Source organism: Prosopis cineraria, unplaced genomic scaffold (genome assembly GCF_029017545.1).
Source record: "Prosopis cineraria cultivar Desert tree isolate PC_DT_omini unplaced genomic scaffold, ASM2901754v1 PC13, whole genome shotgun sequence".
NCBI classification, from domain to species: Eukaryota; Viridiplantae; Streptophyta; class Magnoliopsida; order Fabales; family Fabaceae; genus Prosopis; species Prosopis cineraria.
Genome location: NW_026555344.1, coordinates 31508393 through 31527394, shown reverse-complemented (window position 1 = coordinate 31527394; position 19002 = coordinate 31508393). Strand labels below are relative to the sequence as shown.

At 31.3% G+C, this 19002-nt stretch overlaps 1 long non-coding RNA gene across 1 annotated transcript; it reads left to right on the top strand.

Moving 5' to 3' along the window:
- Positions 1-15335: 15335 nt before the first annotated feature.
- Positions 15336-18212, top strand: LOC129290466 (uncharacterized). The gene is made up of 3 exons (XR_008588388.1): positions 15336-15443; positions 15571-15731; positions 18085-18212. It is a non-coding gene; the product is annotated as an uncharacterized LOC129290466 (long non-coding RNA).
- The last annotated feature ends 790 nt before the right edge of the window (positions 18213-19002 follow it).

Sequence of the window (19002 nt, the reverse complement as noted above, 5' to 3'; positions counted from 1 at the left end):
TGGATTCCATAATAGAAGGGATTGAAAACGTGCAATACCATTAAAATGTTGCAAACAAAGTAACTTGTTAATGTAACCAATAATATAAATAGGAAAATGACATATCGATAGTGCATTCTAAATTTCCTACACTTGTAAGTCACGATCTAGCAAACATAGGGACATTTGATTGTTGGAATCTCTTTGGCGAAGGAGAAGAAAAGAATTTTGATTACTAAATTGGTGGTGGTCTACTATAAAAAAGGGGAAGTTGATGAGATTTTTTCAATGTTTGCAAATACATTGAAATTGGATTAAGGATTTGGTAGGAAGCCTTTTGATAATGATTTCAAGGAATACATCAGGTACAAAATGCCTCTTGTTGAGGAACTTGATCAATCACCTTTTTTTTGGTCTTGTTTGTCGAGGGACTTGTGGGAAGAAAAATTGAATAAACCTTAGGCCTCTGAGACTTAAAAAGAAAAAATATAAGCCCAAGTAAGAAGAAGATGAAAATGGACAAAAAAGAAAAGAAAAGAAAAGTAGTAAAGGGAGATTAGAGGTAAAAAAATTGAAGAAGTCCCACATCTAGTAATTAAAATGTAGATTAAGAATATGTAAAGTTTAAGGTGTATCTAATCAAATGGCTTGAGCTTAAACTAAATATTCTAACATCTAACAATTTCCAAGCTGAATTGATAATATAATTTCCTTGTAACCTTAGATCAATAATGGATTGGATATCCCCCATTTCAAGTTTTGGAGTCACGTAATGAAGAATGTGACAAATGGTGCCAAGTTCTCTTCTTATTGCAAGTTGACCAGTCATAACTTGAGCAGAATTACCCTAAAACTATAAACATAACTCTTTTTGTTTAGATCTCTAGAAGTTTGGAATCCACAAAAATGGTTAGTTTTTAGATTTCAAAAGAAAAATACACCTTTTCAGGAATCATTTCAAACAGTTCAATGGTGTGTTTGAATTAATGAGGATTTGGATTTGAACCAAATCTCTCATTTGAATATACAAAAATTTTTGAATTTAGATTTAGTTCAAATTCAAATTCATTTCAAATTATAATTCCTTTTTAATTTCAAATTTTATATACGCTCTAGTCATTTAAAATTATAATCACTTATTCAAACATATTGTGATATTCAATTTTTCACTATTAATATATCTCTATGATTCTAATATCTTTTCTCATTTCTTATCAATTGAAAAACATAAATAAACTCGTCATTTCCCAAATTTTCCATTTTTCTTTCTAATTTTAGTTCATCTCTTTTACTATTTTTTAAACTACCCAAAGAAATGATTTTAAATACATTGATTTCAAATGTGAGATTTGAAATGCAAAATTTCAATCCAAAATTTAAATCCAAATCTATCAATCCAAATGCTAGCTAATTGTAGTGCAATGAAGATCCAATTATTTAGGGAGAATGACAATTAAGTCTTAGAATAATAAATTAATGACAGTTAAGTAATAATTACAAATTTAGGTACTTCAATTGTAAATAAGTATTTAAGTATCAAATAATGTAACTCCTAAATTATAGCGTGAATTGTTATTTATAACTATTTCCATTGATATTTAAACAAATGGAATCTAATGTATTGAACCATAAAATATATCAACTTTTTGAATGACAGGGGAATAACAAATTTAAAGCCAAACTGGACAATTGTAAATGTACTTATTTTCTTTATGTCTATTAGTTAGAAAAACTCACATAGGGTTAACATAATTGAGTGTTCCAGCAGGGTAAGTTGATATGTGAGTGTCGATATCAGTTGCAAAAGCTCTAGATATGGCCCACAATTAGAAGTCTTAGCTTGCATGTTCTCATTTGGTAAAAATATTGGAAGTTTGTAAGCCTCCATGGACTATTGGTGGCTTACAGCCATTATGCAAATAGTCTAATCAATCATTGCAGTAAACCAAATATGTTAGAATATCTTCATCCAATTAAGTATAGTAGTGGGGAAGAAAATGAGGAAAACAAGGAGATTAATAAATTGGAATATTTCTTTTCTCTTGTGCGTTTTTCTCACTCTTTACCTCTTGTTTTCTTTATTTGTGAATTAATTAATATTTTCATATTTCAGCCAGCTGATTCAAACATAATGTAAATTATTCGAAACTTCCACAATTTATTGTTTAAGAAACTATTAACGTCTGTCTAGCACTTGCACTTTGACATGATCAAAGAAAATGAATAGCCCATTCGGTGCCTGGCTTACAAAAAAGGATGATTGTCTGTGAACGAACGATTTAGACCCAACCTTGTCGTCATTGAGATTTGGACGTAGTTTTCGACCTATTCAGTTAGAGCGAAACAGGACAACCTTGTTTTGTCCTCTTATAATCTAACCAGTTTGTGAAAAAGTGAAAAAAATGTATCATGTAATAAAATACTGACCGTGTTTTGAATATAATTATTTATATTAGAAAGATATTTGCGTATAATAAAAAAACACAAGCAAAAACAAGACAAATTGACTTGATGACTCAAGGTTTGATCTTCTGTACCTGGGATAACATTTAAGTTGCATTTATCTACATTTCACTTAAAAAATTGAAGTTGACGTGCAAAGTCGTCTTCCTCTCCAACTTATTATCATACAATGTGAGATTAGGGATGCATAGATATAAATCTTAATATCAGTTTGGCCTTCCAAGACATCTTTAATACCACTACTAAATCTTCATCCTCTCCCACTTCTCATAAGTTATAAAATCTTTTTTCAATCAACTAATGTATGTATGAGGGCCTTAAAACATCTTGCACAAACTATTTGTCACGCATTAAAATATGGGAGTAACCAACATGGGATACACACCTAAACACTTGTCTCTTAAATCTAATTAAAAAAGTTTTCCATTTTTTTTGAAAAAGACTTTTCATTTAAATGAAACCTTAATACTTTGTGTAAATTTTAGCAAAATCTACCCTACAAATGGAATCTCTCAAAATCTTACAATACAAATTTTCAAATAAATATTATATCAAGGAGCTTAACTCCTTTTAGCTAGTAGACAAAGTACTTAACAAAATAAGGACCATAACCATAGTATTTTTAGAGCACCTATAACATTATTTAAAAGAAATATAATATACAAATTAAAATTTTACAATAAAAATAGAGATGAAATATAAATGAACCAAAATGACATCTCAACTTCAATCCAATAGCAAATCTTGAACCATTAAAATATCATATCAAATATTATTATTACTTGATTGCAAGGAAGCAAATAAATAAAATAAGTAATTTACTAATTAAAACCAATGAGATGTAAAATTATCAAATAATCAAATTCATATTATAGGGACTTATAGAACAATTAACAAATATGAACATATAGTCCATGAGGGTAAATAAACAAATGCGGCTTATGCCATGAAAACAAATATGGACACACAGTCTATGAAGGTAAGTAACCATATGCAGCATGAGCTATGAAACAAATGTGGATACATAGTCTACAAGGGTAATGCTAACCAAATACAACTCAAAACTACGAAATCAAACATAGGTGTTAAACCCACAAATAACAAATGTGAGAATAGAGCTCATGAATATCAAACTAGCTAGTCATTAACCACAGTGCACCAAGGGCTAACGGAGCTGCTGTTAGCAACTAGTGTTCTGTATGTAGTCCCTTCGAAAACCATTTTCAAACATGTGAGAAAATAATCACATTTCAAAATATAAATTCCTCTTATCAGTATCAAACTCACATAAATCAACTAAAATCATCAGTCTTTTAAATATGAGAATTCATAATTAATATTTCAAATTCTTTCACCAATTTCCATACAAAGGAGCATTAGAAGATGTAAAAGCATTATCATCAATCTTTTAAGTATATATCATGACTTCAAGAGATAAAACAATTCGATTAATAAAAATAGCTAATGTAAGAAATATATATATATATATATATATTAATAATTGTAAATAGTTGAAAACAATATTTTGATAGAAGAAAATTTGCTAATATAAAAAATAATTGAGATGGTATCCACTTACCTGTAGCACCTCTAAAGCTAAAAACTCACTTTTTACTACTCCAATTGAGCTACCCTTCTCACAATCACCCTATAAAATATAGTAAGATCTTGATGAACGTTACTTGTGAACGAACAAGTCCCTCTTTTTGAGAATCCACTCAACAAGAATTAATAATAAAAACTTTAAGTTTTAGCAACAAAATTTACACAGTGGTTTTTTTCCTTAAACTTTTTACTAAACATCTAACATGCAACATTTCAACCCATTCAATAAAACATGTAACTTTTAATTCTCTCGCCCAACCATTTTCAAGCATCCAAGTATGCCTTCTAAAACAATAACATACTTTATAAAGTTCCAAACTCATAACTCTCAATAATCCAAAGCTCAGATAAGATCTTAATAGCTTCTTAGATAAACTCCTTTGCAAAAACCCAATTTAGAGTTACAAATAACAATATCCAAGCATTATCATTCATGTCACTAATTTCCTCCATAATGCTTTAACCATACCAACCTATTTACTTGAGATAAAATTTTCTCTTAGTCTTTGCAACAACCAATTTAGGTGTATTATTTACAACCATACAATTAGAATTTTCTAACCTTCCATCTTTTATCCAACAATGATCAATAACCATACTATCCCCAAGAACTTAACTAGTTGCATACAAATTCATAATCAACTTCCTTTAAATTGCAACCTATGTAATGACCCTAAATTTTAAATTAAATGAATTCCCTTCCAATTGATAATTAATTAATTAATTAATTTTAATTTTATGATAAATGAAGAGTAGTGATGTATTGGAATTTATATTGGATATTTATATGGAGGTCTGGAGTTCGAATCTTATTTTAGCCAAAGGTCAATTTTATTTTCATGTATATGACAAAGTACTAAAGTGCCCTTTTTTCTTCTTATATAATAATAATAATGATAATAATAATAATAATAATAATAATAATAATAATAATAATAATTTGGTAGGGTCTTCTTTTGAAATTTTCCTAACAAGCTCTGGGTCCTATTTTGCAATTTTCCCTATAAGCTTATTATGTCATTCTCTTCTCTCAATTTTTAGTCGGTCATGCATAGAACTGAGGGAGAGAGGAAAATTCTAGATCTTTCACCATGTGCTCTTTGACTTTGCTTGCCTCTCTACTATCATACCCTTACCGCTGGCAAAGTAGGAGTTTGTAACTCCCGTGCGATGCCCAGGTCCTCAATCGCGCTCCCTATCTCTATTTTCCTTGTTTGCTGCTATCTTTGCCATTCTTGTTCTTGTCATTGATGGGTGAGAGAAATTGAGTTGTCGGAGATGGTGGTGCTGATTGTGAGACCTTTTTCTGCTTTGTCTGGTACGATTGATATCGTTTTCCTTCCTTCCTTGTGTACCATACTAGATGACTTGTAACATCCTAGAAAATTTAATTTAAGGTTAATGGGTTAATTAAGGAAAAATTAGACAATTGAGTTGTCGGAGATGGTGGTGCTGATTGTGAGACCTTTTTCTGCTTTGTCTGGTACGATTGATATCGTTTTCCTTCCTTCCTTGTGTACCATACTAGATGACTTGTAACATCCTAGAAAATTTAATTTAAGGTTAATGGGTTAATTAAGGAAAAATTAGACAATTGAGAGTTAACTTAGATTAAAAGATAATGTACGGAAGGCTAATAAGTTTATTGAACCCTAATTAGGGCTCAGAATTAGACCTTAAGAGGTATTGGGTCACATTTAGGCCCAATTAGATAAATTAGGTTTGGAATATGAATTTTTAGTCATTGGCCACAGCCAAAACTTAATTTTTAAGATTCCAGATCTGCATTTTAGCTTAAAAAATAGAGAGTTAAGTGGAAGTCTGAAGGTGATTGAGGAGAGCTCTGCTAACATTTGTTGTGGGCATTCAATTAAGTCTATTTGGAGCTTCTAATTACTTAGGTAAGTGCCTACAACCTCTTCTCTTCCTCTTTTGTGCATTTTCATCATGGTTTTTGGGTAGTTCTTTGAGAATCCAAAAATGAGTTGTGAGTTTCCTAAAATTCTAACTTTAATGGCATTAATGAGAATTTATTTAAATGTCTAACCTTTAGGTTATGGTGTTAATAAAGTTTTAGGATTTGAAAGTGAGGTTTGAAGTAAACTCTAGAGCTAATTAGTTGAGTTAAGAAGGTTATGAGTTATTAATGGTGTTGATTAGACTAATAGGAATGTAAGTGAACTAATGGAACCTAAAAATGGATTTGATTGTGGGTAGATGACCATAATGGAATTTTTAGGTTTAGGCCTTTATTAGAGTTAATTAAAGATAATTAGTCATTAATGACTATTGATGTGTTTGATTGTAGATTGACCATTGTTGGTACTATTAAGCTCTTGGAGGCTCCATTGGATATTCACGGGTACTCTTGGTTGGAAAACCAAGAGTTGAGGTAACCAAAAATTTAAGTATAGTATATCATTGTGTTTGTATTTACACTTTAAGTATTATTATGGATGGTTTGAAATGAGCTTATAGATGAATATGATGATTTTAAACTATTACCCAAATATGAAACATGACTCATTGTAATAAAGTGTTTGGTGATTATATTTATATAGAAGTTATTTAGTATTTAAAATATGGATTGGGCTTTGATTGACCGTGAGTTGATTATATAACGAGCTATTGTAAATTATAGTGTGGTGTAAACTATAATAAGCATGCAAGTTCTAGAAATTATGATGATGATGAATCACTATGATATGCATGAGTTTAGATTCGCATATGTTGATTGAACTTGCATGATTATAATAGGTGGGAGATCACCCTAGCATAGTAGAAGGATTATGATAGAAAATCCACATGGTGTAGCCTCCACTGAGTTTGCGCACAGTGGTTGGTATACTTCATTACTATATGTGCTTAGTATTGTTGACAACCTATGGGTGTAGCATGAGTCTGGCACGATACTCAGTATCACTGATCCTGGATTGGATGGTATGGGTCGAGCACCTATGACACCCTAAAATTTGAGTAGGGGGAATCTATGGTTCGAGAGTGAGTGTGAGAGCCTTTAGCCGGGTGACCCTTCACAATTGGAGAGCGGGGCTAGTTTGGTCACATGGGCTAGACCTATATGAGACAATAGTTTATAGATTTAGTCAAATGATATAAGGAGTGCTATAAGACAGTTGCATTTGATCATGTGAAACACATTATAAAGATGCATTGTGAATAATATTGGTTTGCCTTATGTGATGTTAAATGCTTAATTATTGTGATTGCAACACTTTAATATACTTGATTAAATTACTTGGTTACTGAGATATTTATCTCACTCTCGTAGTTTAATGTTTACAAGCAAGGATTAAGCTAAGGGCAAAGGAGAGGCTTATGAAGCTAGAGACTGAGTAATTAATTATAATATCTCTAGTTTTATCTTTTATGTGTAATTTGAATACAATATTTACCAACTAGGGGTCTTTCATATTGACTTATGCTTGTTTGAAGTCTATTTACATTTGTAGTCTTAAATATTGAATTTAGTCATTTTTAGATTTTCTTAGCTATGAAAGGGTCCAAACCCTTAATCTGACCATAGTAGTATGCCAAGATAGTTTGAAAAAGTATATCTTGACAAGTTAGATGAGTTTAGTATGTTTTGAGTGATTATTTAGCTTGAATGCAAATAATTGCATTTTCACCTCGTTATTATGCGCTTTATGGTGGTTGGGTGGTCAACTCTTGTATTAAAAGTTTTTTGATTATTGTGACTATTTGGACAAGTGTATTAGGACTTATTGAGTGTGATTTAAGCCCTTGTGTGGACTAATGGCTTATGGTTTGAGATTTGGACACTTCATTGATGGTTTAAAGGTAAAAATGTGAAATTAAGATTTCAGGTGTCCAAATTCTTTGTCTGATGTTAGACTAACATGAAACTAAAACTATTAGCTAGATTATGAAATTTTTGACATGTGGGCACTTGAATCACCTCAATCGGAGGTTCGAGTCAAAAGTTATGTGCGTTGGAAGTTCATGGTTGGGAAGCTATCATGATAGTTGCTGTCATATCTTTGGCCGCGGCTAATAGATTTTTGGCTATAGCCAAGGATTTTTTGAGACCATTTAGCCACATCCAAGAGAGAATTGGCTGCAGCCAAAACTTTCTTGGAAGTGTTGGCTGCGGCTTAATGTTTTCTGGCCGTAGGCAAGTACCTCTATTAAGCAAAAATGACCCTTTTTATCTCATTTTGACTTGTTTTCAACCCTAATTATTTTTTATACTTTCCAAACACTTTTTAATTTGATTTATAATGGCTAAATGACCTTTTAAGCTCAATTTTGTGTTTAAAAATTATCATGGTAGCTTTACCTTAAGGTTAAGTATGTGCTAATTATGTGTTTAAAAATTGGAGGTTTTCTTACTGAATCTTATGATTTTTCAAATAGCCAAAGTTGATCCTTTTATGCCATGATATCTTTTATTATTGATTAAATTGGTTGTAATTACTATGTTAGTTCTACTTTAAGGTTAAATGTGGGCTAATTATGTGTTTAAGTGGAGGTTTTACGTGACTCCCCAGCTTCAAGTCACAGTTGGCTCAGCTTCACAAGGTGTTCAGTTTGTGTGTCCATTGCCTTTACTGCTGGAATCTTCATTCATTCCCACCTAATAGGAGCTTGGCAAAGTCACCAACTCTTTTTGTTCCCATGAGGCATCACTGTTGGACTTTCTTCTTCCCCTGTTCACCATCCAAGTTTCTTCTTTTTCTCTTTTGTGATGTTGGTGATTTAAGGGTAATCGTAAGAAGGGTAGCTTGATTGGAGTTGAAGAAGTGAGTTTTCAATTTAAAAGTACTATAGGTAAGTGGATAGCATCTCAATTAAATTACCAATTATTTTTCTTATTGAAATTTTATATTTTTATATAGATTATTTTAATAATAGGAATGTTGATTAGTGGATATTTTGTTAATTAAATTTCTTCATTTTTAAATTATAGGACAATGGTGAACAATATTTATACCATGGTATATGAATGTTTTACCCTTTATGAGATATACTTTCAAGATTGATAAAAATTATTTTCACTAGCATTAGTAATTTTTGATTATTCAATAAATGTAAGTATGAGCATTGGATATGAAATTTTATTTTGACGCCTAAAAACTATTCATGTGAGTTTCATTCAAGAAAATAAATTATATTTTGATAGTGGTGATTTTCTCGCATGTTGAAAATGAATTTAGAGGAAATTTTATATAGAACACCAGTTGCTAACGGCAGTTTCATTAGCCTTTAGCGCGCTATGGTCAATGATTAGCTAGTTTATTTTCGTGAACTCTATTCTTGCATTTGTTATTTGTAGGTTTAATACTTGTGCTTTTTTTTTGTAGCTTTGAGCCCCATTTGGTTAGTATTACCCTCATGGATTGTGTATCTATGTTTGTTTCGTAGCTCAGGCTGCGTTTAGTTAGCATTACCCTCATGGACTGTGTGTCCACATTTATTTTTGTGGTGTAAGCCGCGTTTGGTTACTTATCCTCATGGATTTTGTGTCCAAGTTTGTGAATTGTTCTGATAAATCCCTAGAAGTATGAATTTTTATGATGATCTCATACTTTAATGGTTTTAATTAGTAAAATGATATTATTTTTATTTATCTAATCTATTTGACTTGTCAAAATTGAATGTTAAAGATGCTTGTCATTGAACATCTAAAGTTTCATGATGTTGAAGCTGCATAAAAATTTTATTCGAAGTTTATTGGTTTTGTTAAATGGCATCACTTTCTCTTTAATTTGCATAAACATTGTAAATTATTCATTTTTAATCCAGTAAATTTTATAGTTAGGACGTTATTTACTAAAAATTATTATTTTAATATTAGATATGTTAGCTAATGTTGCACCTTTCGTTGATCCTTGAGGGGCTATAGTATTTAGTTGAAATGAAAAGCTATAATCAACTTCTTTAATGTAAATTTAAATCCATGTATTATGATTTATAAATTTTTTATGTCAGGTGCTCCACATAAGCTATAGTTAGGGTCCTCATCCTTGTTATTTATATTTTGTTATTTATTGATAGGAAGAGAGTTCCTTGTTGCTACTATTATTTTGTAAAAATATTTGTAGATTTATTTTTGGGATATTTTATTTTAAGGGGAGATCCTATCGAAATTTTCACAAGAATATTAAATCTTTTATTTATATAGTTTGTATTGAAGATGGCTCAATTTATTATCAAATATCTTCATGGTTTAGAAATTAGTGTTTTCTTAAGTAAAGGCTTTTAAGGTATGGGTATTATCCTTATATTTTGTGCTGAACATGTTCTATTTTTGGGGTGTGGCAACCTATAAGTTAAATTCATGAATTAATAACACTCAAATTAAACATATTTCTCACAAAAATTAATGAACTTTTACAAAAATACAAAATCAAGCAAACTCCTTCTGACAAACATTTTGTCAAACACCTTTTGTGTATTAACATTTAAACTGAAAAAACTTTTTCCTCTTTGATTTCATCTCCCAAAACTTCTCTAACACAAATATTTAAATAAATCAACTTCCTAAATTTCATTTCCTCAATGAATAAATCAATCTTAACTTAAAGGAAAAATAAATAAATTCTCATCTTCCATATTTCTAACGGCAAGACATGGCAAGAAAATGTCACAGCCACAACAAAAATCACAAGAAGAAGGATTGAAGCTTCTCACCTCACTCAACGTGACAGAGCAAAGAGGCAAGATATCGAGCGGATGAACAGAGCAAGAGGAAATAAAAAAAAAATCTGAACAGCGAACAGAGGAAGAGCTCAAACGATATGTCACACAAATGAGGAGAAGGAATCGACAGCTTCGACGGTCATCAGAACAGCATCGACGCTGTCGGATCTCCAACAAAAGCCCAACTCTTCACATGCTTGTATTCCTTGACCGAACAGAATGGAGAAGGAAAGAGTAGAGCTCAGCGACGAGAAGCAGAGGAGAAAGAAGCTGCTGCAAGCTGGGCAGACAGCGATGACACACACACTCTGACGACGTTGAGGACGAACAAGGAGGAAGAAGAAGATGGAGATGCCAGAGGTGTTCTTCGATTCATCTGCTCTGTCTCTCTCTCGATGGTTCTCGGATAAAATCAAATGGGGAATGAAGAAGACAAACGTGCATGTCCATCTCTCTCTATTTATTTATTTATTTTAACAGAAGGGCAATTTAGTAATTTTTCCTTAAGCTAAAGCTGGAAAAAAAAAAAAAATTCCCACTCTTGGCCTCATGAATCAAACGTAGAATCTGTTACTCGTATAGCTTGCATGAAGTCCACTAGACTACAATTCCCTTTTGACTTTAAAAATAATAAAAATACACTTTAAACATCTTATCATAATTTAATTAATTAATTTTATTATATTATTACTACTTTTTTTATTATGGTCATTACGCTATTGCCAAGAACTAAACATTCAACTTACTGAATCGCATTAATGCATGTTTGAAATTTATCTATCTCAGACTTGAAAAATGCTCGTACGTGCCAAAACTTTAATGATCGCTATGTAGTACTATTTACCAATGATGGATCATGCAAGAAGCACCCTCTTACCTTAAAGGAAAAAGGGGATAGAATTACCATGAAAATGTTAATATGCTGTGGGCTCTAGATCATGAAGGAGCTACAGTGCATGATATACGTTGGGCTCGTTCTTATAAAAACATTATCTAATTATTAAACTCATGGAGGGTCCCAAATAATATATCCAACTCTGGTCGCAAGTATGAGTTCGAACAATGTGAAACCTGTAGTCCAAAATAATTCTGTTATCTCAGCCTCCATTGAGTTATGTGTACATTTTTTTTTTTTTGAATGAGAGGCCACGAGTAAACCGTGCTATCCGACATGAAGAGTCATGTTATCGTACAAAAAATTCCTACAGCGTAAGGGCGCTGAATCCTAAATAAGTACATCAAAATTATCAGGAGAGGCTTGATGGGTCAGTTAATCTGTGCATTTGCTCATTTCTCTAAAAGTATGATCAAAGGTAACAGTGCAGTCTCACAAAATAAAATCTCTAATATCATTAATAGTAGTACAAAGTAGGTGATTGGTAGAGAATTCATTGTGAATTAATGATATAGCTTCAATAGAATTAGAGTAGACATTAGTTTTGTTAAATTTTTCAGCCCAACATATGTTAAATTTTTTCAAGATACCCATAAGTTTAGCTGCCGTACTTGAATGTTATCTAAGATATTTGGAGAAGCCTTTAATCCAAATTATGTGTGCTTTCTTCTCTAGGCCTGTTTGAGATTGAGTTATTCAACAAGCTAGATTATGTTATCTGGTCAAAAGAAGAAGAAGAAGGTAGATTATGTTAGATTTTGTTTGACTACTATATTACTAAAAAATTGTGTAGGTCCCAAATCGTTTCAATCGACAATCGGTTAAAATAAAAAATGATTACAATTTGTTTAAAATCAATAGAAAGTAGTAAATTTCACCGGAAAAAAAGGAAAGTAGTAAAAAAAAATTCACATGTAAAATTATAACAGTAATAACTAATATTATACTGTACAAATTTAATTACTTGCTTTATATATTTGACTATGGAACGAGAGCATTTTGATTGATACCTTGGAGTAAAGCAGATAGCAAAATAATTCACATTTCCAATCAACCAATTATATATTGTAATTTATTTTCATTAAATTTGTAAGTAATTTCCAATGAAACTTATCTGCGAGGCCAATTGCCGCCACTAAAGAGAAAATTTACACGCACTGTCAATCATTATGAGTTTTTTTTTTAATATCATGGGATTAATTTCTTTATAAAATCACAAAAGAGATACATTAGGGGAAAAGTGCATCAAATGCACCAATGACAATTACGAAGTCCTCACTCAATGAATTAAGTCTTAGCTGTATTGGTTGATATTCTCAATGGAGAGTTTTGAATCTACCCTAGGATCATTTCCATTTTAGCACTAAACTAGTGAAGGGATCATTAATCGTTAAAATTTTTTCTGGGCAAATATATATATATATATATATATATACACTTAGAGACTACGAGGAAATACTCAAATTAAGGAAATGGATTAGTTAAAGTTCGGAAGAGTTTTGGATAAGTGAGAAGGAATTTTTTAAGAAGGAGAATTTTGATGATTTTAAGAGTTTCCAAGCTTCAAAGTAGTTTTCATTTAGTCTTTAATGTATAATTGAAAATATAAAAAGTGAGATGTGACAGTAAATCTTCAAACGTGCTGACACAGAGACCACATACAGTTCAACATTTTGGAAGTGCTAATAATGAGAATCATACATAGAAAATCACTAGCTTAACCCAATTGATGCCCAGCTTTGTCAATCTAGAGATGAGTCAAGTCCAAATTCTAAATAACTATCACTCTCTACCAAGCATATGGAATAAGTCCCCAATCAAAGTTGGAAAGACAAACATCAAAGGAACTGGTTGAATTCCTCTCCATGTTTTCTACTAGAGCTAGACATTCCATTCCTCTAGTTTGGCTACTACATGGCTTATGTTTGGCCTTTGAATTGCATATGGTGGAGTGAAGACATAGCTATCTCCAACAATTTCCAAGCTGAATTGGTGCTGTAATTTTCTTGTAACTTTGGATCAATGATGGATTGGATATCCCCCATTTCAAGTCTAGGGGTAACCCAATGGAGAACATGACAAATGGTGCCAAGTTCTCTTCTTATTGCTGGTTGACCAATGATTAACTTGAGCAAAATTATCCCAAAACTATAAATGTCACTCTTTTTGTTCATGTTTCTGAAAGTGTGGAATCTACAAAAATGGTTATTGTTAGATTTCAAAACAAAAACACACTTTTTCAAGAATCATTTCAAATACTTTGAAATTAGTGCAATGAAGATCCAATTTTACCCACATGGAATCTAATGTACTCTACCACAAATCATATCAACTTCGAACCACGGGGGACTAACAAAATTAAAGCCAAACTAGACAATTGTAAAGTTCAAGTGGTGGCCTTGCAATTGGTATAAACATAATGAACATTTGACTTGGTAGTGAGTGGGTGATGTCGCACAACACTAGTACAAATTGGCAAATTTACACCGGTTAAAATAGCTTATCTACACTAGTTAGACCAATGTAGATATCATGGAGTTATCTACACCAATTATTTAACTGGTGTAGTTAATGGAGATATCTACACCAATTTTAAACCCGATGTGGATAACATTAATTATGAATATAATTTTTTTAAAAAAATCTATATCTACATTGGTTCTTAAAACACCTGGTGTAGATTGTAGATTATCTACACCGGTTACTTCTAAAACTCGATGTAGATTACAGAATATTTACATCAGTTGTTTTTAGAACTTGTGTAGATGACTTATATATCTACACTGATTATTACCAGAATGGTGTAGATATTATATAATCTACACCGGTTGCAGTTATAACTGGTGTAGATGAGTTAGATATCTACACCGGTTATTACTAGAACCGGTGTAGATATTGAATTTTTTTTAAAAAAAATACTCCCTTTTTTTTTTAATTTACCCTAGCCATGACAAGATGTAATTTAGATCCTGCATTAATCAAACATTTAATAGCTAGATAATAGCCAGCCAGCCAGACAATCATATATTGTTTAAATCAAATGAACTTAAAATTATGTAAATTTCAAACGCATAAAACATAAATTATTAACTAAGTAATCCTACACACAACTATAAATACCAATATTTACAATTGCACAACTCACTCTTCTAAAGGATGATTATTATGAAAATCTAACATGAAGAGTCCCCAATGTTGCCTAATTTGATGGATCTCTAAATTTGAAAATGGAGATGGATCATTGAACATATGAAAAGATTAAGGATAAGGGAATTAAATTAGCAATTTAAAGAAAACAAATAATTTTCACCTAAAATTAGATTTACCTCCTCAGTGAACTCAGTCAAACCAGCCATGATGATATTGTATGTAATGACCCTAAATTTTAAATTAAATTAAATTAAATTTTCTTTCAATTGATATTTTATTTAAATTAGTTTTATAGTAAGTGAAAAGTAATTGTTTAAGTGAAACTTATACTAGTAACTTTTTTAAAGATCCAGAGTTCAAATTCTATTGAGAAAAAGTTTGATTTTATTTTATTTTAAATTATAAAAAATTTTGTATCCTTTTTTATAATTTTTCTCGCGCCTTTCTTGCAATTTTCCCATATTATTTTTAATTCAGATTTTGTTCTTCTTAATGTGTAAAGAACAGAGCATCATTTTCATTTCTTTCTCTTCACCAACATGAACTCTCTCTCTCTATTTCTCTTCGATCTTTCTAGCGAGCTCAGCTCACACTATTGTGCCTCTAGTCATCATTCTTCCTTCATTCTTCCTCCTTCCGCCAGCGTCCTCTTTAATCTCCAACACTACAGGTTCGATCTCAACTCTTTGCTCTGTAATTTTCGTTGATGTAGAGTGAGTTGTGTAGGCTTTATCTTCCCTTTCTCCTCATCTGCTGCCCGTGAATTTGTTAGTGGTCTTCAACTCCCTTCTTTACAGCTGCGCTTTTACAGACGGTGTGTTGAAAACGTGAGATTTCTTCCTCCGTCATCATCCCCTGTCTCTTTTCGGCTCTGTGGTCGATGGAGGTGCTTGTTGTGCGCCCTCAGTCTTCACCTCTTCATCCTTTCTCAGCTATAAGTATCACAGGGGTTTATGTGGTGAGCTCGGTCTCTCCTCTTCCTCTAGCTTCCGATGTTGTTCTTCATTTTCTAATTTTAGTTGTCGAAAATTTTTGTGGATATTGAGGTGCTGTTTCGCTTATGTTGGGTGTTACTTTATTTTGATATTGAGCTGAATCTGGGTTGTGGAATTAAATACTTGAAGTTGTTAGAAGATTTGAATGTTGATTTCATGATTTAGCTCATGGTGGAAACTCAAGCTATTTGTCAAAACGCTTGAAAGAATGTTTTTAAATTGGTATAATATAGCATTGAAGGATCAGATGTACGGTTACTTGAGCTATTGTTTGAAATTTCAAAATAGCAAAGGAGGAGAGAATTACATCTAATGCTTGTATAGTACTTGATTAAGTCTAAGCGAATGATAAGAATAGTTGATATGGTCTATCATGATTTATAATTAAAGATGGTTTACAAAGAGGCATAAGGATGGATTAAGATTTGTCAAATAGTTTAATTGACTCAAGTGTAATTAGAACTCAAATGAAGACAGTGCTCTCTTAATTAATACTTACAAATTGATTATTGGTATATTGTGAAGCGTGAAGTTGCATATGATTCGGTTTATATTATGTTTTAAGGTATTCGAACATAAGAGTTGGTAGAAATATGATTATTTAATTTTCATAATAGGACCTAGAGGAACTATAAATGTTGCTTGATGGAATACATGTCTTTATATACAATTTGTAAATTTGAACTACACATGAGAATCTTGTAGCACCTAAAGTGAAATTGTTAAACTACATGGTAATTAAGATTTTTGTTAAGTTTGAAATAAGAGTTGAGTTAATTATTACAGTTGAATATTGCTAAGTATTGTTGGACTACTTGATCAAAGTTGTAGGAGGGTTTAGTTAGAGTTTAAGGGATTAATGAGAAATTTAAAAAATTATTGAAGAGCTTGAATGTTAATTTTACTTGCTTATAAAAAAAGAAAAATCATAATGATACAAAGATTACTGGTTTATGTGCTAGATTATTTGCAGTATCACTAAAGTAAATGAGAATTTGAGGAGGTCAAACTGTAAGATTCTTGAAAAACCCTCAAGTGAGTGGGTAGTGTTCCGGATAAATTTCTAATAAACTGTTTATAAAATTTCTTTATTTAAATTTTACTATTATTCCTTTATATTGTATAAATATCCTTATTAATCCTATTTTTCTACTGATTGTCTTACTGACGAAAATGTTTTGATCTTATTAATAATTTATATTAATAAAGAGAGGCACCAGTGAGAAGAGTGAAACATATAATTTTGAGTCCGATTAAGAGAGGTAGAGAAAGGCCTAAGAGAACACTTTTGGAAGTTATTGAACGCGATCTGTTAATTAATAATATTTCTAAAAGCTTGATAAATGATAGAGCACAATGGCGTCTTGCAATCCATGTAGCCGACCCCATCTAGTGGGATAAAGGCTTGTTGTTGTTGTTTGTTGTTGTTGTTATTAATAATTTATATTGCTGATAAGTAATGATTGAAAATGATATATAATAAATGGTATTATTTTTCAAAAGTAGTTTAATTACTTAATTCTATTTTGACATAAAAATGTTTATGCAATGATTTGTGTATGAAGGAAGTGATAACAAATTTGGGCAATGGAAAGAGATAGTTAAATAGTGTTTGAAAGTAAAAGTTTTGAAATTATTTTTCTTGCTCCATACGCGCTGGATTTTACTAAGGGGGACTGAATTCAGTACGCTAGATGCTAACGGCAATTCCGTTAGCCCTTTGTGCACCATGGTACACCTAACTAGCAGGGTGTTTATAGGAGGTGCTAGCCCCGTACGATGGCCAATGCACGCGGAACGGAGGGACGGTCATTCGTGAGCACCGTACTTAAGCTTGTTTTCGTGAGCTTCATGCCTGCGCTTGATTCGTGGCTCCTGCCGCGCTTGCTTCGTGGTTTTCAGCCACATTTGACTAGTTACTTACCCTCGTGGATTGTGTGTCCATGCTTGATTAGTTATTTGCCCTCGTGGACTGTGTGTCTGTGCTTGTTATTCATTATAATAAAGTCCTCCTAGATTTAAATTAAATCTTATCATTTTTAGATTGGTTCTCCAACAGCATTTTTATCAAATTACACTATTATTGAATTTTTTTATTTTATGAGCAGTATAAATTTTAATACATTTATGTGATTCTATTATCATTGTTAAACTTCATGGTTATGTTACTGAGAATTATTGCTAATTAAATGTATGTTTAATTATTTCATTCAATTGTTTTCCAATTAAGTTTATTAGTCACTATCTTCATAAATTTCTATTATTTATTTATAATTTTGATTGAAACGCTACTCACTAGAAATTATTTGGTCTCAGATATTGTAGCTAAACTTGCGCTTCTTGTGGTCTATTGAGGAACCCTATTGTTTTTGGAAGGAGGAAGTGCATTGTGAATATCCGTTTTTGGTAAAATTTTGTATTATATAATTGTACGATAGTGCTCCACGTGTACAATAGTTAGACCCTAGTTTTATTTTGTTGATATATAATTTGCTGGTGTAGAGCTAAGCTCTTTTACTGAATTGACTGATAGGAAAGACTTTGTCAAAATTTTGGGAGGTCTAATTTACAGGAAAGATTTTGTCAAAATTTCTATAGAATATTTAATCTTTTTTTAACTATATAATTATATATATAAATTAGTTATCAATATTTTAGCTTAACCTCATATAATTACGACTTATAGAATATGAATTTATCTTACATTCCATGCTAGTCATATCCTTAATACCAAGGTGTGACATTGTATACATGTTTTAACATATAAAAGCCACACGAATTCGTAAGGGGTTGCCGATGGCTCTTTGAAATAATGCCTCTTTTCAAGAGGAATCCCATAATGTTTCGAGCCTCTATTGGTTTGGTTGACAGTGATAATGAGTGATGACATTACTTTGTATCTTTATCAACTTTTTTTTTTTAAAATTTTGAATAGAGACAAAGGAATAAAGCAACTCAGTGCAACATGGCAAGTCTTTTTTTCTTTTCTTTTCTTTTCTTTTTTCATCATAGTAGTCCTTTAAGAAAATATTTTGTAGTAAGAAATGCCCTTTCTATCATGTTAAGTTTTGTGAAAGGTAATCTAGTTCTTAATTATCATGATAGGATTTTTAATTAATTAGATTATTAACTCTTTTTTTAATGGTAACTCTTTAAATACTATGGTAGCATTTTGAAAATATAAGTATATTTTTTATTTTCATGGTAGATCTTTTTCTACCATAATAAATATTT